This window comes from Sitophilus oryzae, unplaced genomic scaffold (assembly GCF_002938485.1).
Source record: "Sitophilus oryzae breed Bouriz unplaced genomic scaffold, Soryzae_2.0 scaffold_465_pilon_pilon, whole genome shotgun sequence".
In the NCBI taxonomy this organism is placed as follows: Eukaryota; Metazoa; Arthropoda; class Insecta; order Coleoptera; family Curculionidae; genus Sitophilus; species Sitophilus oryzae.
In genome coordinates this window covers 6,845,476-6,869,234 of record NW_022147046.1, presented here as the reverse complement: position 1 = coordinate 6,869,234, position 23,759 = coordinate 6,845,476, and positions in this window count along the sequence as shown.

Here is a 23,759-nt window from a genome sequence, read left to right as displayed (position 1 = left end):
ACTATGATAGTGAACTATGATAGTTAACGATGATAGTAAACTATAATAGTGAACTATGATAGTGGACTATGATAGTGAACTATGATAGTGAACTATGATAGGGAACTATAATAGTGAACGATGATAGTGAACTGTGATAGTGAACTACGGTAGTAAACTACGGTAGTGCAATCGAAGTCTAAAAGTAGCAGTAAATAAAAGATAACAATCATAGCAACTAAAGGTGAAATTTACATTTTAACACAACTTTAATTGACATTGTAATATAATATTACAAGTCTTTCACTTCTCTAATTAAAAATATATTAATTCATACGATATTTGTAAATATACCAGAAAACATATTTGAATGAAATTTACTGAGGCAGCTCTTACCTGGAAATTTATTTCGCACCAACTAACTATACCATTATCATCGTAAATTTTTGTCGAATAAATTTTTTAAAATCTCCTTATTTACGATTAGCAAAACGGCCGTTTTAATAGCTTTAAGACGGGTTTTGAACCCCGATCTGAGCTACATACGAGTTTGCAAATATTGTGCCGATGCCAAAACGTAGTCGCAGCTACTAATGTCCCATAACAATCTAGTCTTCTAAAACTCTATAGTTGACATAGAAAACTACGATAGTGAACTATGATAGTGAATTATAATAGTGAACTATGACAGTAAACTATGATAGTGAACTATGATAATGAATCATGATAGTGAACTATGGTGGAGAACTATGATAGTGAACTATGGTAGTGAACTATGATGGTAAACTATTTTAGTGAACCATGATAGTGAACTATGACAGTGAACTATGGTAATGAACCGTGACAGTGAACTATGACAATGAATCATGATAGTGAACTATGATAGTAAACTTTGAGCAACTCAGCCAAACCAAACCATGATAGTGAACTATGATAATGAACCATGATAGTAAACTATGGTAGTAAACAATGATAGTGAAATATGATAGTGAACTATGATAGTGAACTATAATAGTGAACTATAATAGTGAACGATGATAGTGAACTGTGATAGTGAACTATGATAGTGAACTATGATAGTGAACTATGATAGTGAACTATGATAGTGAACTATGATAGTAAACTATGATAGTGAACTATGATAGCGAACTATGATAGCGAGCTATGATAGCGAACTATGATAGCGAACTATGATAGTGAACTATGATAGTGAACTATGATAGTGAACTATGATAGTGAAGTTTTTTAATTCTCTAATTAAAAGATATTAATTCATACGATATTTGTAATACACCAGAAAACATATTTGAATGAAATTTACTGACGCAGCGCTTAGCTCGCATTTTATTTCGCACCGACTAACTATGCCATTATCGTCGTTGTAAATTTTCGTCGAATAAATTTTTCAAAATCTTCGTATTTACGATTAGCAAAACGGCCGTTTTAGTAGCTTTAAGACGGGTTTTGAACCCCGATCTGACCTACACACGGGTTTGCGAATAGTGTGCCGGTGCCAAAACGTGGACGCTGCTGCTAATGTCCCATAACAGTCCATAAAACCATGATGCACGGTTATGGGGCCATTACTAATGCCATAACGCACGCATTCGACCATAAAAGGGAGTTTAGTCGAAAGTATCGGCGGCCGCGCCGGACGATAAAAAGTTGTAAAAGTGTTTCCACGTAACTCTTTCTATTCTTCTTTGACGCTTCAAGATATCATTTCTTTTTCGTCATTTTTCTTTATATAAAGAAACAGGTAGCATTGATATTTCTTTGCAATTTCAGATAGAGGATACATTGTTGGCAGAGCTGCAAGCTCAGAGAAAACTTAGGTCTTTTTTAATTTAAATCATTTTAATTTGATTTTAAGTCATTTTTCGAAAGCTGACTTAAGACTTAAAATTTAAGTCTTTTTAGAAAAGACTTAAGTCGTTAAAAAGATTTAAGCCTTTTTATAAAAGGCTTAAGTCAGATGTTTTAAACAGCCAAGTAGCAGAATAAAAAAAAATACACAATACCACTAGTAAATAAAACGTTAGTTTTTCGGAACCGGTTTTGATTATTTGTCGTGTACGCATGCTTAGTGAGTCTGTTGTCTTTCAAGTAAATCTCCGCCTCCGTTATGTAGCCCGAAAGACGAATGAAAGAAATTTATCTCGAATATATTGAAGAATACCTTAAAATTCTCCAGCCCTTAGCTTACGTCATCGATATACTACATAGTGATCAAAACACATAACCACTTTTTAATAGACATGTATTCGATGACATCTCTCTGTAATGGATACATGTAAAGTACTACAAAATCGGTTAAATTTTATTAAAAAAAACTTATTTTTTCGTTTGTAGTTCTGAAAATTAACAGTTTTATTTTATGTGGTCTCATCTGTATCTACAATAAATTAATAATATGATATTTAGTAAGAAAATCGCATAATTGGTAATGCAAGAAAATTAATCCAAAAAAATCCTTTATGGGTTTTTCGCCACTGCACTGCAAGAAAAATCTACACAATAAAATAGTTATTTTTGGTAAACACTTCTGCGTTAAACCTGAATGGACGCTGCTTGTCAGAAGTTGTGTTTACAGTTATAAAAATTTGCCTAACAAAAAAAAAATTGTTTCGGAAAGTTTTCTTTTTCCGTCGTCGGAAGCAAAAAAATATAAAGAATCAAGAAAAAAACTATTTAAAATATTTAAATTGAACTATTCGAGAACACTTTACTTTTTAAAACAGATACGTCTACAAGAAATCATTGACGTTCTGTTAAAATGACATTATATTAAGTTAAACTTCAAAATTAACAATTACTACCTGATAACAATTACTTAAGAAGGTAAAACCAAAAAGCCCAAACTTTCTGTACGATTATTTTTAAATTTTACGTATGTTATGTTTATTTACGTTATGTTCTTTAAAATGAAAGAAGCGATTGCCATACATTACTAACATCTACAGATGCATGAGCAATACATTTATTTTTATTAGATAGAATTAAAAAAGCCTCTTTTATTTTTCTTTTAGAGGCTATTGCTTCTTTCATTATAATTTTGGCGTTATTAAAATTTATTCTGTGCCCTGTGTCCCATGAATGCTGACAAATCTTAGATTTGTGAAAATCTCCCTTTCTTAAATAATCTTTATGTTCTTTAATTCTAACATTTAAGGGTCTAGATGTTTCACCAATGTAAAATTTATCGCATTCACAGGGTATATGGTATATTACATTTTTTGTTTGTTGTTCTGTATTCATTGGTTTAGTAGGTATGTGATAAAATGGATCTAAGTGTATTTTGTGTTTTGAAAGATGTTCGTATGTTATATTGTTTTCCTATCCTTCTTATTTTTTCCGAAACGCCTCGTATGTATGGAATTGTAAGTTGTATATATTGTGTATTGTTATCATTGTGTCTATGATTTGGGGTTTGTATTTCGTTTAATGTTTTGTCAATAAAATATGGTGGATAGTCGTTTTTTATTAATGTATTTTTTAAGTGGTTTATATCTCTGTTTAGTGGAATGTCGTCTGTACATATTATTTTTGCCCTATCATATAAACTTTTTATAACACCTTTTTATACACTTATACTGTGATTAGATGTGATATTTAAGTATCTATTTGTGTTTGTGGGTTTTCTGTAAACATCTAAAATTAGTTTATTTTGAAACTTTGACACTAAAACGTCAAGAAATTACAAACGATTACCTCTGTCTACTTCTAAAGTAAATTTTATGGTAGGTTCGCGAGAATTTATATAATCCAAAAAAAATGTCTATTTCAGAAACGTTATGTTGCCATATTGCAAAATTATCATCAACATAACGCAGCCATATTACAGGCTTTTTTGAAAAACTATTTATTGTATTATTTTCAAAATCTTCCATAAAAATATTACTTAACAAAGGAGAGAGAGGTGATCCCATTGCCATACCGAAATCTTGTTGAAAAAAATCATTATTTAATTGGAAATAAGTAGTTTTAACACAAAGTGTCAACAGTTCCCAATACTATCTATGTTTAATTTTGTTCTATCTATTAAATGTGTATCTTGTTCTAATCTATCCCTAACTATTTTAAGTGATTTATCTACTGGCACATTAGTAAAAAGACTAACAACGTCAAAACTAACCATTAAACTGTTAGGTGTTATATTAATTTTTGAAATTTTTTCTATAAAGTGTGGTGTGTTTTTAATTTATGAATCGGTGTTATTTGCAATCGGATTTAATATGTCTAGTAAAAATTTTGCTAACGGATGGCATGGAGAATTTATACTACTGACTATAGGTCTAAAAGGTATACCCTGTTTATGTATTTTCGGTAAACCGTATAAATGAGGTGGTTTACTGTAATGGGGTGTTAATAATGTTCGTTGTAAATCTGTTAATATATGTTTGTATTTGTATAAAGTTCTGTATATTTTTATTTTTATTCTGGTTGTCTAGAGTAATTATTATATTGATTTAAGTCATTTTACTGATTATTAATTACTTCTAACTTGCAAATTATCTTGATTTAAGGCAAAAGTATAGATTTAAGTCATAAAAACGACTTAAGTAACGACTTGACTTGAAATAAAATGACTTAAGTCAAAGACCTAAGACTTAAATCATTTTGGTATTAGAAATGACTTAAGACTTAAGTCTTTTTCAAACTGACTTGTTGCTACTCTGATCGTTAGTCGCTATAGGCATTATTTTCTATTAATACTAATTTTTGGTTCAAGTTAATGTTATAAATTGGGTTGTAAATGCTATTTTAAAATTATCAATCTTTTGCTTTTACGTAATCGTCTAATTGACAATTAAACATTTTTTCATGGCACCTTGGTATATTTTAGATAAACATTAATAGGCAAAATAAAGCACTAATTCACCACAATACACCAAAACACATTTATTGTTGCACTGAACGCGCGTTTCGTTAACCATGTTAGCATCAAAAGCAGATTTTTTTTGTAAGGGGGTGGTTTAAAAACCTTTTATAAGGGAATAGTAATCGTTCCCATCACCATCTTTATAGAGACGATCATAGAGACGAACCCTTGACAGTGTGGGACTCGGATTGTTACCCACTAAAAACAATCCACATACAAGGAACCAGTTGCTATTATTCCGGCTGGTATTGGAGAGAGAAAGAAGGGATTATTTATAAGGTTTTAGGAGAACTATTTTAAAGGATGTGGTGGGGGACAAAGTTAATTGTCCAGAAAAATTTGTTTTCAAATGTGATAATCATTTTTTTTAATAACAAGGAGTCGTCTTCTGCCGGAAACACTGCAACCTGTGAGGTCCTATTGTGTTTCTCCTCTTCCTATATCTGCACCCATTCTCCTATTCCTGTACCAAGCACTGACTTATGCAGGTCCTTGATAGGATGGGAGCATAGTTCCTCCGGTTCTAGCCTGCCAAATAAGCAGTGTCGCCTGCGATCCAGAGCCTCGTGGTGATATATTTTTGCTCCGCTGTTTCAGGATCTTTATCGCAGAGTTTACAGCAAAGACTTCCTTGATACAGGTTGAGCTTGTTCAGGTGACACTTGACAGCCATGTGTCCTGTCAAGAGGTCTGTTGTAATCCGCACTTTATTCCTGCTAGACATTAACAGTTATTTTGCGGTTTTAGAGCTAGGTCCTTGGATAAAGGCCTTGCTGTGCCCCTGTCTGTTTCTCCAGTGGACATTCTGCTTCTTTTCCATAATCCAGAGTTTTAGTGCATTATGGGCCATACACTTGGGTATTCCCAGTACTGGCTCGGGACCAATATAGGATACCGATGATCATGGTGTTAATTTCTCCTTTCACCACGGCTAATTTGGACAGGTCTTATTTTGCTTACTATAATGATATAATGGCCTTCCAACTTAGCAGGTGTCTAAAACGACTCAGACACAGAAAGACATAGAGAGATGCATAAATAATTCTTAGTTATTGTTGCTTACAGTTTAATTGCTTGCTGATTATTATTGTGGCTTTCTTTTATTTTTAGAATGTATGTCAAAGATGAGTAGATATATTAGGGGAAGTTTACCTAAAATGGGATACTGTGGTAAAACGGGATACCCTAATTATTTTGTAGTACATGCAGCGCCATCTATTGTGCAATTCACCTAATAGTTTCTGTTAGTGTGTGAGTAACCTTTAGCAGTTTGACTAAAATCGTAGCTGGTGCAACGACGCTAGGTGAGTTTTTAAGTTTTTAACACATTTCTTGTAAAAATTTAGATCTACAAACATAAGTTTTTTGTCTTTATGGTCAATGAGATGGCAGCGATATATTTTTTACCAACTAATAGGGTTATATTCTTATATGGATAACGTGTGGTATTGTTTGTTCATACATTGATGTGTTGATAAAATTGGACAGGGCATGTGCTTCTAAAATGGTTTATTTCCAGTTAATCGCCATGTTTTCACTGACGATATGTTTATAGCTGCTGATCCCACTGATCAGCTAGAAAATGAATCGCATCCAACAGAAGAGAGGTCACACCAGACAGGGTAGAACCATTTCCAATCAGGCACCAAACACCACCTCCATCGACTTCATATTCGACTCCCACACTGCCACATTCAAAATCAACTCGTCCTCATGTGTCAGATGATAGCTTCTCCAGTGATGATGATACACCTCTAATCAAAATACTGCATGATAGGGTTACACCAGAAATGATTCAACCATACCCAAAAGCAACATTAAGAAGGGCAGCGAAAACTGCAAATAGAGGTAAAGCCGCCATTTTAACGATTACACCTTATAAAGATGAATTGAATGCCAGTATACAGGTAAAAAGACGTAAAGTTTGTTATCGATGGAAAAATCAATAAAGAAAATCTCGAAACCACAGAAAAATAGTTCGGCCGAAAAGAAGACCGATGAAGCAACAAGCAAGACTATATAGAGACCAAAAAGATATTAACAGAGAAATAAAAACGAAGGACAAAAATACCAAAAAGGTGGGAATGACCACAGAAAACAGTAATGATGAAGAAAATCCTGTGTGCTTTTAATTGTGAAGTAGATTTTTTAAGCAGCAAACCTGGTGACCAGTGGATTCGATGCAGTTCCTGCCAAAGATGGGTCCACGAAGCTTGCGGTGTATATATAAAATCATTGTCTGATAAGACAATGAAACCAGTTTTTTCATATGTGATCTGTGCTTGGAAATATAATCCCATTTTAGAAACACTACTGATCCCGTTTTAGATATATATGTTCCTAAAATGGGAAATTTGACTCTCGGAAGAAAATTCTTTTTTTTCCTTTATGTTTAATAGTTTTATATGTTATGTTTATTTTTTGAATAAAGTTATGTTTGATATGTTCACTACGAGGCTTGTCCCTGATTTTGTACTTAAACTTTTTTCAGAAACCAGATCCAAACCTTAAGTATTCCGTTTTAGGTAAACTTCCCCTACTAATTAACTTTGATGTCATTTGGTGCTTAAAGTTATAATAAAATTTTATGTGAGGCGCCTATATAGTTAAAAGTAATTGAAACTAATATGGGCAATGACATTCAAATAAAAATTCTTTATAAATGATTTATAAATGCAATTAATTTAATTTCAATAAAAAATATTTTAGTATTTTATGGCAAAAAAAACAAACATGTTTTTATAGCTACGAATAATTAAAAAACAACATGGTGTTTACCAACATTTTTTTAAAGTAATTTGAAACCTGATGAATATTTTTAACACCTGTTTATATATCATATTCTTCCTATTAGAACGTATATAAAATTTACGCATATACACATTTGATTCTTAAGGACGCCTATGTTAATTTTAGAATATCCAATCGATATTCTTAACGAGAATAATAAAACAATATGGAAATTTATTTAAAGCTATTAGATAATCGAGTGTATTTTTACGAGTGACCTATTCATTATGAATAGTTTCAATGAAAGTATTAAATAGTTATTTTTTATACAAGACGATAAAATGGTATTTTATCGTCGACCGAAAAGATTAATTCGGGAGACGATAATGCAATTTTATCGTCGTGTATAAAACAATATTTTTTTTCCATAGCGAGTTACGTTTTAAAAAATATTCAGAAATATTATTTCAAGGAATTTATTACGAGTAGAAAATATATTGTGCTGGGTTGGCGTTTGTTTCTATGTAATTTCACAAATAAAGAAAGCTGTCTCTTTAGTTTTCAGTTTTGAGTCAATATTTTTTAATTCTCTTTAGTGTCGATTGCTGATTGAATTGGAGTCAGAAATTGCTCAATACGAAATAAGTAAATTACCAACAGATATTCAGGCTGAGGCGACAAACGCCATATCCAAACTACTTCCATTTAAATCCCGAATAACTTATGAAAAGGAATACAAAAATGTTCAAAATTGGAAGCAATTAAAAAAACGTGCTAGAAGAAATAAAGTTTTTAACCTATCCTCGCTGTTAAAGTATCATTTAATCTAATACCCTTGCGGTTAAACTACAATTTTATCTAGGTACTGTTTTTGATAGATATAAGGCAATTTTAAGAGTTCCTATATATGGAAAAAATACTATTTTTGTCAACATTTTTAACATGACTTACAAAGAAATAAAAAGTATTAAGTCAAACGATTCATTAGACCACACCTCTATGTCTGTATTCTGTTAACAACATTTTTTTTTAGAATTTAGAATGAGTGGGAGGGGGGTTAATTACTGCGACCTTACAGATCTATTATGTCCCCCTTTCTTGAGTTATAACTCATCATACAGTCCCAGGGCTTTGACAAAAGCCAGTATCTGGGACGGTTTTATAGAGGGTAGTTCTCCATCGCCAATATCAGTCGTACCAAAGTTCATGGCCCGAATGGTTGTCGTCTCGGCGCACTCAGTGATGAGGTGTACTGGTGTTTCGCCATTTTCCCCACAGAATCTGCATTCCCCGTTTCTTCTTAGTTTCAATCTACTGAGGTGTTCATTGAGGAGACAGTGTCCTGTTAAAAACCCCGTGACAATCCGAAGATTGTTCTTACTTAAACCCAGGAAGATCTGTGATTTTTCTTGATCATAAGCCCTCAGAAACTTCTTCGAGTGTTTTAGACCGTTGCAAGATTCCCATTCCAGGTTGCGGACGGAATCTTCCAAGTTCTTGAGTTCCGCCTTGAGTTTGTTACCACTTGGAAAGCAGAACGGTTCTGGTCCAGTTAGTGGAGTGTTCGCGCCTTTTCTAGCTAGATCATTTGCTTTTTCATTGCCTTCTATCCCTTGGTGAGCAGGCACCCAGAGTAGGAGGACTTTGTTTCCTTTGCCTAATTTATTCAGCTTTTCTATGCATTCTTTGACCAATTTCGAATTGATTGATACTGAGTTGATCGCTTTTAACGCTGCTTCACTATCAGATAAGATGGCAATTTCTTGTTTCCGATAGTTCCTATCTGAGATAAGTTGTACGCATCTTTCGATAGCGTAGATTTCTGCCTGTAGGATGCTAGGGTAAGTGCCCATTCGTTTCGACCCAAATACTCCGATCCCTGTTCCCCTATTGGTTTTGGAAGCATCAGTATACCATGTTATGGTATGGTTTTTAACTGCTGGGCAGACGTTTCTCTCTTCCAATCCTTTTTATTGCTCAATACTACATTGAGATGTTTCTCAAAGTTGTACGTTCTTGGCATATCGTCCACTGGGAGTTGCAGGAGTGGTATTTCCTTTTTGAGGCTGTTCCAAGCCCCTGATCTGACAATTCTCCCAGTACTAATTCCGTTAGTGACCATTCTAATCATTGTCGCATTGGCATATCTACCAATGACAATGTGCAGTAGTGTTAGATCTAGACTGACCTCCATTGCTGCTGTTGGACAGGTTCTCATGGCTCCTGTGATGCAAACGCATGCTAGTCTCTGGACTTTGCACATGTTTAGCCTTGCCGTCCGTTGCTCTAGTTTTGTGTACCAGGCAACTGCTCCATAAGAAATCATGCGTCTTACTATCATGGTATACATCCAGCGCAAAATGTTAGGGGAGCAGCCCCATCTATTTCCGGCCAGTCTTCTGCATATAATGGGAACCTAACAACATAAAAAGGTATTATAAGGTTAATGGACACCTCTTTATTTTTGAGCATATCACTCATGTTTCCAAATGCGACCCATGCAGATGGATCCTGCGTTTTATCTCCGAATTTTAGGTCTTTTTACCCACCTTGAAAAATTGGGCCACACCAACACCAGAAAATCTCATCACTGAGTGCGCCGAGACGACAACCGTTCGTGCCATAAACTATTGTACGGATTATGTAGGAGATAGAGAGCTGGCCTATATGGAGCCGCCTCAGATACTGGCTTTTATCAAATCCCTGAGACTGTATGATGAGTTATAAATCGTTATGCCTCAAAAAAGGACACACAATAAATCGGTAAGGTCGCGGTGATTAACCCCCCTCCTAAATATTCTACATTCTACTCAATTTGATTTTATGACGTAAATATATACACCCATGGCGAAAATTATTGCATATAACAATATTTTTATTTTATTTTGGACCTAATATGATTTTTTTATATTTTTGGACATATGGGCTTACTATACGACTAACTAATACAAAATTAAAAATCTAAGTGCAACTAGGCTGTTATTATATTTTTATTTCATAATGAGTGAAAATCAACAAAAACAAATATCATTTTAAACAGAAAATATTGAAAACAATTTTAATTACTTCTCACAATTAATAGTCTGTATTGCCTCCTCGAGCCTCAATGCAAGCTGTGAGACGACGTGGCATGCTCAATTAAGTTGTCCAGAAGATGTTGAGGAATGGCTTCTCATGTTTCGCGCGCAGCAATTTTCAATTCATTTAAGGTACGTGGGGGAGTCATTTCTTTTGGCAATATGACATTTTAGCATGTCCCAAACATGCTCGATCACATTCATATCTGGAGACATCGGTGGCCACCACAGTTTTCTTATACCCTCTTCCTCACAAAATTCGCGAACCGCTACAGTGCGATGGGGAGGAGCATTATCGTCCATGTAAACAAATTCATTCTCCACTGCCCCTCGAAAAGGATGCACAATAGGCTCTAAAACGTCTCTAAGATATGAGGCACCTGTCATTATGTCATCAATAGAAACAAGAGGAGTTCGAGCTCCGTGCATTATACCTGCCCATACCATAATGCTTCCTCCTTAAAACGGGACACGTGGTTGAGCTGCCTTCAAGCGTGCTTGTCTTCCAGATGCTCACCAGACTAAAGTTCGTCGTGAGTCTGACACTAGGCCTTTTCTTGTTTTATCACTAAACATGACAAAATTCCAATTAGGTCCATTTGCTCTCATGTCCTCAGCCCATTGTAGTCGCGTAATTTTGTGCTGTAAATTAAGCTTCGGAACACGTAGAGGCCTCCTTAAATGTAATCCTCTGCGATGAAGTCTTCTTGCTTAAAAAACTTACTCCTACAAGGCGAGCTAACTCATTATTTTTAATAGTAGTACTAGAAAGCAGGGGATTGCGCCGTGCAATTAGGGATATTTGACGGTCTTGCACAGCAGTAGTAACTCTCTTTCTATCTCTTCCAGGCCGGTCTGTAACCTCATTTGTCTCCCTGATTTTTTTTTATATTCGCGAAACGTCGCTTTGGTTGTAGCCTTGTTGAGACAGTGTTACTATTCTGACTCTATTAAACTGTAAAATAATGTGTCTAGGTATTTTAAGGCCAAAACAATGGTCAAATTTCTTCTGAAACCCAAAAGACCACAAATCGAAATGTGCAAGAATTTGTAATAATATTGGGTCTGAACGATAAACATTGTTTACCATATCCATTTAAAAAAAAATGTTTATTACAGATTATCAAAGCTATGTATATAAAAAGATTCTTTAAATTCCTTTCCCTATATTTTTAAACGATATATGCAATAATTTTGGCCATGTGTGTATAATGGTCTACGTTTTCAATGTTAACGTTCTTTATGGTAATGTTGTATCTATTGTTGTTCATGATCTTATTTATTACTTTCTTTAGTATGGTGTTTAGTTCTTGAATGTTGGTGCTCAGCAAGACTATATCGTCTGCGAATCTAAGATGGCTAAGGTGTACCCCATCGATGTTTAGACCTCTGTTTTCCCATTCTAGTTTTTTAAATACATTTTCCAGTGCAAGGATAAATAATTTGGAAGAGGTGGTATGATACCAAGTCAAGTGATATGTTTCCTGTTTTCAGGTTAACATCTAATTTTACCCTAGAATACTAACCATTCGTAAATTTTACGATATCTTCTTAACAAACGAAATATCTTGTTGATTTTTTTTTATTTAAAACAAGCATTTGTAACTTATATGTTGAAGTTCAGAAAGCGATATAATGACAAAAGATATCAAAAATTATTTCTCAGTATAGCAAGGTCACACAGTATTACCAGAGTAAGTGGATCGACGAGTAGCGACAGAAACCGTCGGCTCTTTTGATGTGGTGGGATCAAATTTTCTTTCTCTCTCTTTTGACGTGTTTGACAGGTAGACTACCTATTTAACTGCTCAACTTATGAGGTGGTCCTATAAACATGGTATACACTGCTCACAATTTGAAGTGGAATTAATTATAAAGTTTTATACCTATTTTTTTTTGTTTTGTTTAATCCTTATTTCTAAATTTGAATGGTAATACATGTATAATACATGCAAATATTGACGTTACTTCAGAAATTATTTGGAAAAAATTGAAATATAAATAAAACTTCTACACCTTGCATATACTTGCATTTTTGAAACTTAGCATTTTAGGACATACATATATTTATACGAACTTTTTTACTTATTTTTATCTGCAGAATATGCTGCCGAAGTTTCCGGAATACAGTTCGGACCACCCTGTATAATACATAGCGCCAAATTTAAATCTTTACTTAATCTGAAGAGTTCATTATTATATCGAATTTCTACTAAATTCTTTTGAACTAACCCACTAAAAATCCAAAAAACAGTTGATACAAAACTTTTTACTTAGACGAACGATATTTTAATACACACCAGTTAAGAAATTCACTCGCACACAGACAAACACAGAAGTTAAGCGGTGCGATTAGGTGCCCTTGAAGCCAACTAACCATAGAGAAGAGAATTATATAGAGCATGAATTTGATTTCTTAATGCAATTAGTCATTGATAGGTTCAGGAAACGCTTACATATTGTATTGTGTTGTGCCGTTCGATTGCATAATACACCTACGATACGATTTATCGCATGGCCTGGCACTTATTGGCGGCGGTACCGATGCATTTTTTCAGAGGCGTACTGGAAAGGCTTGAAATTTGTTACAAAAATATATGGCTTTAAATAATTTTAATTGCATGGCTCACACGCACCCAAGTAGCATCTATCTGACTTCGAACTAAATCTGACCTGAAGCGACGTCAGACTTTGTGCAAATTTAGGTCGGGTGCTGGTGATATGACCGCTGACATACGGCTGGTGATAAGACCGAGTCGGTAAATCCAACGATCTGTCGACGTACAAAATAACAACGTACCATTTTTATTAATTTTCCAACGTCGTCGTTCCCACGTTGGCTTCGACGACGTACATATACTTGAACTAGCCCGACGTCTACCCGTTGTCCGAATAGGATACGTCTCACTGATAATCTCTAAAGTAACGCCGAATTATATTTTGTTGTATTTTATGTTCATATTTATAACCTAATTTACGTATCTCTATTTACGTCCGTAAATACAACCCATTAAGTAGCATTTGCGGCCTAATGAACATCATGAACATAACCTAATAAAAAGTTTTTGTAAACAAACTTAATTTTTTTATTATGCCTAAAAAACACTAAAAAGGCATTTAGACATTCATCTACATTTTACAGAAAGAAGTCGAGGCTTTTGCAAAATAATAATAGTAGTATTGATGTCTTGCCTCCACCCACGAATGCTTTTTATCCGGAAGAAATGCTGCATTACACTGGTGCATCTTAATTTGTTTTTTTAGCTTAGGAAACCAGCAGACCCCATCCTCCTCCCACATGTGAGGTTTTTGGTTCCAATTCTTTAAATTTTGTATATATACTACGTATATTAAAAAAGTGGCTGCCCATTTTTTTAAGGAGAAAACAAAAACTAAAATATAATTGCACAAATCCACAAATCACTGATACACAAAGTGAGGTTACGTCTACGAAACCGTTGAACCGTCAATCGTCAAACATTTTTTTACAACAAACAATTGACCTATCATAGACCAATAACAGACAACGTCGGGCATCGTTTACCAGGAATACGAAAAATTATATGCTCTGTTAAATTATGGCCGGCCGTAGCTCCAGCGTTAGTGTGTCGATCTGTGGAGCCGCGGAGCGGAAGGTACTGGGTTCGATCCCCAGCCAGTAAGGTCGCTTTATTTATTTGAATAAAAATATTTATTTATCTAAATAGAGCGACCAACGAGCCGCCACCTCAAGGAAGGCAATGGCAAACCACCTTGAGTATATTTGTCTTGTACAGCCTCCCAAATAGTGCCGTTCGGATTCGGCGATAAACTGTAGGTCCCGTGTACTTGTGAAACACTGATGACACACATCACAAGTACATGCGAGAGGTAGCTGACGCTCTATATAGAGTATGGCACTTTAAGAAGATATGTTCTGTTGTCGACGACGGATGATACGTAGGAACGTATGCCGGCCGATCGCAAATTTTATGTGGCGTACGTTGGAATTATATACGTCATAATACGATTGTCGGTCGTCCGGTTTGATGACTTCGGTCGTGTGGGACGACTAATGTTGGATACCCGGTCGGAATTGGTATATTTGTAGTTCATATTAAGTCGAACACAGAAATCCGCCATTCTTAACAAGTATCCGATTGTCATCCATTTAAAATCGTTTTTTGTTTTTAAAATGTATATTCACATTCCGATTTCTAGTAGAATAATATTGATAAGGTTGAGTTGGGGGGGAACCACCGTACAGTTTTATGATTAAACCAGCTAGAAAATAAAAAAAAATATTTTGCGAGTTACTTTTTTTATAGATATTTTTATTTCATAAATCTACCTAATTTTGAAGGCGCTCGTTGTTTTCCTGAGTATTTTAACAAGGTTTCCATTTATTGTCGATTCATTTTTGAAACACGAGTTTCCCTCTTTTTAGACACAAATATGACATAATATAAATCATTTGTGCCCTATTCCATGTCAATTTTATAAAATAATGAATTAAAATTCCGCCATGTTGGCTATAGTGATAGCGCTTTTAACTAAAAATATATGTTTTAATCGGCTCACAGTGGGGTATTTGACACAGATAGTTGATCGAAATTTTTTTATGTAGACCTTATATAAATTATTGCTATTTTCAATTAAAGAGGAAATAATATGAACAAAATAAAGGATAATTCGTCGATTCTAAAAAAAGAAAGAAAAATCACTGTTCCAGTGTTTCCACGGTCAATGCCACTAATGCCAGTAGTAATATCATCGCAACTAATAATACTAATGCTACGACTGATCCGCGAGCAATGCCCATACCACTAAAGTCGCTACTAATGCCAGATTGTGCTATACTGCTAATGGCACTAATGCGATGGCTTTGTACACAACAATGCCATCGCGGTTTACACCTCGCATTAGTATATCACTGATTGGCAAATTAGAGGAAACCAAGAATGTTTTTCTCATTTTATCAGCAAAGTCGCAAAAAGTCGCAGTATTTTATTTTACTGTACGAAAGCCCAATGTTCACTAAGTTAAACGTATATAGACAATATGCTGAATTCTTCGAAATGCGCAACTAAATCTCTAAGTATAATAAAAATGTCACAAATTTAATCAAATTTTCTGAACGCCTAAATTTTAGTTGCAAAAAAAATCGTTAGTATAGAGAATATCAAAATAAATAATACGTTTTTGTAGAATACATATCTGCAGCTTGCTGAGCAATTTTCAATCAAAACAATAATATAAACGTAAAAAGAGCACAAGAATAACAACAATTTATAATTTTAAACATAAAATTTAGCCATTTACCTCTTACCTGTGAGAAGTAACAACTTTGACGTTTCGTTGAAACAAATGAATGCAACTAAACACACCCATAGCAATGTCATTCATGGCAGAGATGATTTAAGTTATCATTTATCTTTTTTTGGGAAATCTTAAACACATTTGCTTTTTCGAATTTCGATCACCTTTTTCATGCTAATACCCCACCGTGCGGCTGTTCAACTTTTAAACTCATAAGAACGCGTTCTACTTACAATAATTTATATATTTTTATTTTCAGAACCATGATATAGAAATAAAAATTTATATTTGAAACAAAAATATTTTATAGCAACAAATAATGATATACAAAAGGGGCATTAAAAGTATGAAAGTACATTATTAAATTAAACGATGAATTTGGTTTTGCCAGACACTTTTTGTACGAGAAAACCTAAAAACAAAGATCTTAAAACTTAACTTTTGGGAATACCCCAAAATCTTTGCATAAAAGGAATAACGAAGGCAACGTCGTTACGGAATTTAAATTCATACAATCAAACTTATATGGAATCATCTATTATTTTTCATAATTTTTGAGACATATGAAAATTGTGTGTTTTTGAATAAAACTCAGTCCTTACCAATGACTTTTAATGCAAAATAATCCATATAGCAATAACAGAAAATAATCAGTTCCGAAAATAAACACAATGCTATTTTTTGTTTTCTGAAACGAAATTAAATTTTAAATTTTTTTATGACCAAAAAGCAAAAACAAAAAGAAAATTGTTGTTACCTTTAGCCCCTATTCAAGCTTGTAGCCGCGCTGGCATGTTTCTTGTTAAATTATCAACGTTATCTTGGGGTATGTTTTCCTATTCTGCTAATGCTGCTTAAATAAGCTATGTCAGATTTCCTGGATTATTTCGACGAGCTCTAACCCTTCTTTTGAGCTGGTCCCACAAGTGTTCGATAGGGTTTAGATCTGGTGAACATGCAAGCCAGTCCAAAACTATGACACTTTCCGTTTCAAGACAGTCTCTAGTCACTCTGCTAGTATGGGGATTAAATTGAAATTATTTCCAATTGCAGCTTTCCAAAGACTAAGGATTGGTTCTAGCACTAAATCAACATATCTCCGACCCGTTAAAGTTTGTTGCAGTGCTAACAATGGAGTTTTTGCTCCCAGCATAATACCTCCCCAGTACATTACAGTTCCTCCTTTATATCTTGGTACAGATTTGGCAGCCTGGAGTCTCGCTCGTCTTCCTGGAGCTCTGAGAACCCGAATTGGATTGTAATCTGATCTTAGGCCAATTCTGGCCTCATCCGAAAAAAGGGCATTTTGTCAATTCTCAATTGTCCAGTTTTAATGTTGAAGGCATCAATTTAGCCGGTCAATTTTATTTTGCCGAGATAACTGTGGGATTCGTAACTCTCACCTGCTGAAAAACCCTAGAGCACGAAGCCTTTTTCTTTTGGTTTCAACTGAAACGTTCACACCTGTAGCTGCAAGAAGTTGTCTTTGTAGCTCTGGATGAGAAATATTGGAATTTATTTTAGCAATTTGACACACAAGGCGGTCTTGTTGTTCAGTTGTGACTCTTTGACGACTTTGTCTGGGCCTGTTCTTGTGTGTTCCTAAGTCCAAATACCGGGTGTCCCAGTAAGAATAGCTCTAGGCTGTATCTCGGAAAGTATTAGCGGTAGGGCTTACGGAAGAAAATATTTATAACCAAAGGGGTTATGAGAAATTGCTGGAAATTATTTTCAAGTTTGTAAAACGGCCGCTAGGTGGCGCAACTGCTATGGAAAATAAGAAAATAGATTTTTTACAGAATTTTGTCTAGATAATGGGTACTATAAATAATAGATTCATAATCTTCAGTAAATTTTGGACTTTTTTTATTAGAACCATTTGCCCCTATCTCCTAAAATAAAGTGGTGGGGAAGGTTAGATCTATCTTTATTTAAATGTTAATAACTCCGGACTGGATGATCAGAATCCAACAAACGAGGGCTCGTTTAAAAGAGCGTTTCTTACTCTATATTATACCATCAAAGTAATAATAATAAGGTTTTGAACGTAGACGCTAGAGGGCGCTTTCTTACAATTTAACAAACATAGCGCGTTTTTTCAAAAAAATTAAATACGATAGTATGTGTTATTTTAGCTGATAGTAAAGAGTAGTAAATGCTTAATAAGTCAGCGAAAGCCGCATCTTGATATCTTCTTTCAAACCGAAGATATTAGCAAAATTATAATAAATACCAAAAAATAAGCCCTTAATTACCTTATTTTTACAATACTGTATCAGTAGCCCTCTTGATTCGGCCGATTCTAACAAAAAATAAAATAGAAGCAGTTAGTTTATTTTAAAATCGACGAAATACCAGAATAACGTAATACCAGATGTATTAATATCGAATAATTAAGATATTAATAATAGTGAACAAGAAACGTGCAAAAGCATTAGTGCCTTTATTATTTGAAGTTGTTGGCATTTTGAAAAAGTAATCAAAAGATAAAAAATGCTGCTAAGACTATCAAAATGTTGATCTAATAACAATTTGACGTTTATACTATTACGCGAAAAGCAACTTTTTTCCAAAGCATACCATGACTTCACTGAATCATCGTTTTTTGTTCACTATTATTAATATCTTAATTATTCGATATTAATACATCTGGTGTTGTTATGATATTCTGGTATATCGTCTATTTTAAAATAAACTAACTATTTCTATCTTATTTTAGGTTAGAATGGGCATAATCAAGTGGGTTACTGATACCGTATTGTAAAAATAAGGTAATTAAGGGCTTATTTTTTGGTATTTATTATATTTTTGCTAATATCTTCGGTTTGAAAGAAGATATCAAGATGCGGTTTTCGCTGATTTTTTAAGCTTTTACTATTCTTTATTATCAGCTAAAATTACATATACTATTGCATTTAATATTTTTGAAAAAACGCGCAATGTTTGTTAAGTTATAAGACAACGCCCCCTAGCGTCTACGTTCAAAAGCTTATTATTATTGTTTATATGGTACAATATAGAGTAAGAAACGCTCTTTTAAACGAGCCCTCGCTTGTTGGATTCCGATGATCCAGTCCAGAGTTATTAATATTCAAATAAAAACAGATCTAACCTTCCCCCACCACTTTATTTTGGTAGATAGGGGAAAATGGCTCTAACAAAAATATTCAAAATTTACTGAAGATTATGAATCTGTTACTTATAGTACACCTTATCTAGGCAAAATTGAATAAAAACTCAATTTTCTTATTTTTTGTCGCAGTTGCGCCCCCTAGCGGTCGTTCTACAAACTTGAAAATAATTTCCAGCAATTTCCCATAGCCTTTTTAGTTATAAATATTTTTTTCCGCAGCCGCTACGGCTAATACTTTCCGAGATACAGCCGAGAGCTATTCTTAGCGGGACACCCTGTACATTGCATATGTTTTCGATACAACACACTGGGTAACGTCTACTATCTCTGCTACGTCTCTTTGGGGCATTCCTTCTTCAATCAAGAGCGATAATTCTTCCCCTCTGTACATCTGTTAATCCAACATAAGGCACTTTTTTTTTGGGTTGAATGAAAATTACCGGACAATCGTGATTTTACTACTGAGCACAAAATTCAAAAGAAAATAAATCGCAGCAGTAGTTTATTCTTTATTATCATGTTTATCAGAAATAAAGAGTGATTCCATATAAGTTTGGTTGTGTGTAGTTCAGTTAAAAACTATGTTTTCTATTTTAGTAGTTTAATCAATGGCTGTATATACTGGATTAAAGACAACGCAAAACATTTACGAAATAATTAATTCAATCAAACGACCTTTGCTCTAATTTACTTCATATCAAAATCAGGTTACGCTTTTAAATGTTTAGAACAAAAACATCGAAACCGCAACTAGTTGTAAAATTTGTAACGTTTCTTTCGTTTATCTAAGAAAAATATAACAAACGTTTTGCACTGGTAACTCTGACCAAGGAATTGTTAAGCAAGGGTCATCAGTGGGAAATGGTACCCTTTCCATAATGGTAGTTTGTTGTATTTATTTTTACATTTACTACACATAAAAAAATAAATAACAATTATTAACCACCGTTTACGACCGTTTTGAATGGGTGCATTTTATACAGGGTGGGCGCACCTCATTCGCCTCGGTTGATTATACGAAAACGGAAAGGTGTAGAAACAAAATATTTTATGGGTATATGTGGAAAGAACAAACGATCGTTTATGATTCAGATGTGGAAGACAACTCAGATAAATAATTAGAGAAATAATACAAAAATAATAATTTTTGTGTTTATGCCTTGTTTGGAATTCATATGCTATTTCTATGTTGGGTTATTTCTATATTATGTTATTTCTTTATCAGTCTTTTACTTGCTCTTTCTTTTTAAACGTTTCTTTATTAAATAATACAACGTATCTTAAATTTAATAGCAGATTTTATTGCCTTGAATAAAAGATTGTGAACATTTTATTTTTTAACAACAGTTTTTTTATATTAATAATAAAATTAGTTTATATTAATTAATTTAATTAAGAAATTATTAATTTATATTAATAATTTTATTTTTACTTACTGTCTATTTAGGCTTTAATTGCTAATAATTTATATACAGTTGTGGGCATTCTAGCATTTTCAAACATGTCGTCATTAAATTACAAAATGGCGACCAAACGCCAAAATTTCTAAAGGGACTGCCTTGCTTAATTTAATGCTATGCAAAAAATAAATCTTCTTTCTTCTTCTTTCTCAGCCTAGTTTCATCCAGTGTTGGATATAGGCCTCTTCTAATCGACGAAATACCAGAATAACGTAATACCAGATGTATTAATATCGAATAATTAAGATATTAATAATAGCGAACAAGAAACGATGATTCAGTGAAGTCATGGTATGCTTTGAAAAAAAGTTGCTTTTCGCGTAATAGTATAAACGTTTAATTGCTAATAATTTATATACAGTTGTGGGCATTCTAGCATTTTCATACATGTCGTCATTAAATTACAAAATGGCGACCAAACGCCGAAATTTCTAAAGGGACTGCCTTGCTTAATTTAATGCTATGCAAAAAATAAATCTTCTTTCTTCTTCTTTCTCAGCCTAGTTTCATCCAGTGTTGGTTATAGGCCTCTTCTAGGTTCTTCCATGCTTCGCGATCTCTAGCCAATTTTATCCATTGTCTTCCCGCCACTGACCTCACGTCATGGACCCATCTCTTTTTTGGTCTGCTCACACTCCTTGTTGTTCTCCTAGGTCTCCATAGGATGACTTTTTGGGGCCATCGGTCTGGATCCTGTCTTGCCACAGGTCCTATCCATTGCCACTTCAGACTTGCTACTCTTTTAACAACATCTATTAATTTTGTTTTTTGACGTATGTGGGTGTTTCGTATTTTTTCCCTAATGGTTACTCCCAACATGATTCTTTCCATGGCTCTTTGTGCTACTCGTAGTTGTTCTGTTTTACGGGTAATTGCCATAGTCTCTAAGCCATACGTAAGCTCAGGTCGTATGCCTTTTTCTTTAGGTTGATGGGCACCTTTTTATCCTTGAAAATATCGCTCATATTTCCAAATGCTACCCATGCCAAATGGATCCTGCGTTTGATCTCCGTATTTTGGTTCTCCTTGCCCAGCTTGATTTTATGACCTAAATATATATAATGGTCTACGTTTTTAATAACAACGTTGTCTACGGTAATGTTATGGATATTGTTGCTCGTTATCTTGGTCTTCATCAAGTTCATTTTAAGGCCAATTTTCTGGGATTGGTCATTTAGCACCTTTAGTATGGTGTTCAGTTAGTTCTTGAATGTCGGTGCTCAGCAAGACAATATTGTCTGCGAACCTAAGATGGCTAAGGTGTATTCCATCGATGTTTAGACCTCTATTTTCCCTTTCTAATTTCTTGAAGACATTTTCCAGTGCCAGTGTAAATAACTTGGGAGAGATGGTATCTTTTCTGTTTTGAGGTCATCAACTAATTTAACTTGGAAGGTTGCACTATCATAGATATTTTTAATAATGGAATAATATCAGGAATCAATTCTCGCGTCCTCCATTGCAGCTAGAAATGACCAGGTTTCGATGCTGTCAAAGGCTTTTTGGTAGTCTACAAAGCCGAAATGTAGCGGTATATTGTACTCAGTGGTTTTTTCAATGACTGATTTAATTGTTTGTAGATGATCGATGGTACTAAAACCTTTTCGAAAGCCTGCCTGTTCCATTGGCTGATAGGAATCTGGTTTCGTAGACAGTCGGTTGTTGATAATCCTAGTGAAGAGCTTGTATAGGTGCGAGAGAAGGCTTATAATTCTTTATATTTGTTTCTTAAAAATAAATATCAGTCATAAAAAGAGCCCCCCCCCCCAAAAAAAAACTCGCGGCATTTAATATCTCGAACGGACTATAACGTTTTCTGTTTACTTGTTGACTTTACGATTTATTGGTGCACTTTGGTTTGTGCAAAAAAGTTTGCACAAATTAATTGAGAGTTTAAAACGGCCCTTTACATGGGCAAAAGGATATACCTAAAACATTTTCAACTGCCTTTCAATTTTCCCTTTAAAGTAAAGTCTTTTTGTCTGCTCCCCGAGTCAGAGAATAATATCGTCAGACGGATATCCAAACAATGACAAAAATATAATTTACCAGTGACTTAAAATTACAGACAACACACTGTCAGACATTCTGTCAGTTAACAAACTTTTTTATAAATAAATTCATAATTTATTTTTCAACATAGTCCAGATCTTGTTCGGACTTCAGAGCTTACTTGTCCGGAATTTCCAAAAACTTATATGGAAACCCTATTGCCCGATCATAATATAATATGAGATCATATTATTAGAAATAAATATTTTTCTTTGAGTGTAGCACTACGAATCGACAAACTCGACTGAGGAAGACAATTACACAAAGTTGATTGTTTTCGTTGTCTCCACACCGTGCCAGTTCCCACATTGACATTGAACTAGATAGAAAGCATTAAATTAAATGGTCGCGTGCCCTAATTGAAACTGCAGCTTAAAAACCATAAGGCCCATGAAGAAATATGAGCAATTTACGTTTATTATTGCCCATTATTACTAAGAGAGAACAATCGAGGAACTTGAACTTATTCGCATCAGTTAGGAAACGGCTCAGGGTCGAGATAAATGCACAATTATTTCATTACTTTTGCACAAATAAACAAACTATATAACGTGTTTCATAATTAAATCTCGTCAAATGGAAACACCAAACGACATTTTTTTCATTTTGTTGTTTATGAGATATTATATCTACTAATTTATCTATCTAGTAGAAATTGTACGGTATATGAGGGGATTTTGGAGATTTCCTGAAGGCAACACAAGTGCAGTTAAATATACCGAGTGATTTTTCAAAGTGGCTCACCCCTGTAACTGATATGTTAGTATATGTGTGGTAAAAAATGTCTATACCTATGTGGCGGATTCATCTTTCTAAAAAATCCTTTATGGGTATTTAGCTACTGCACTGCAAGAAAATCTACAAAATAAAATAATTATTTTTTGTAAACACTTCTGCGTTAAACCTAAACGGACGCTGCTTGTCAGAAGTTATGTTTATAGTAATACAAATTTGCCTAACAAAAAAAAATGCTTAACGTTTCGGAAAGTTATCTCTTTCCGTCGTCGGAAACAAAAAAATACAAAGAATAAAGAAAAAAACTATTTAAAATATTTAAATTCAACTATTTGAGAACACTTTACTTTTTTAAAACAGATACGTCTACAAGAAACCGTTGACGTTCTGTTAAAATGACATTTTTAACTTGA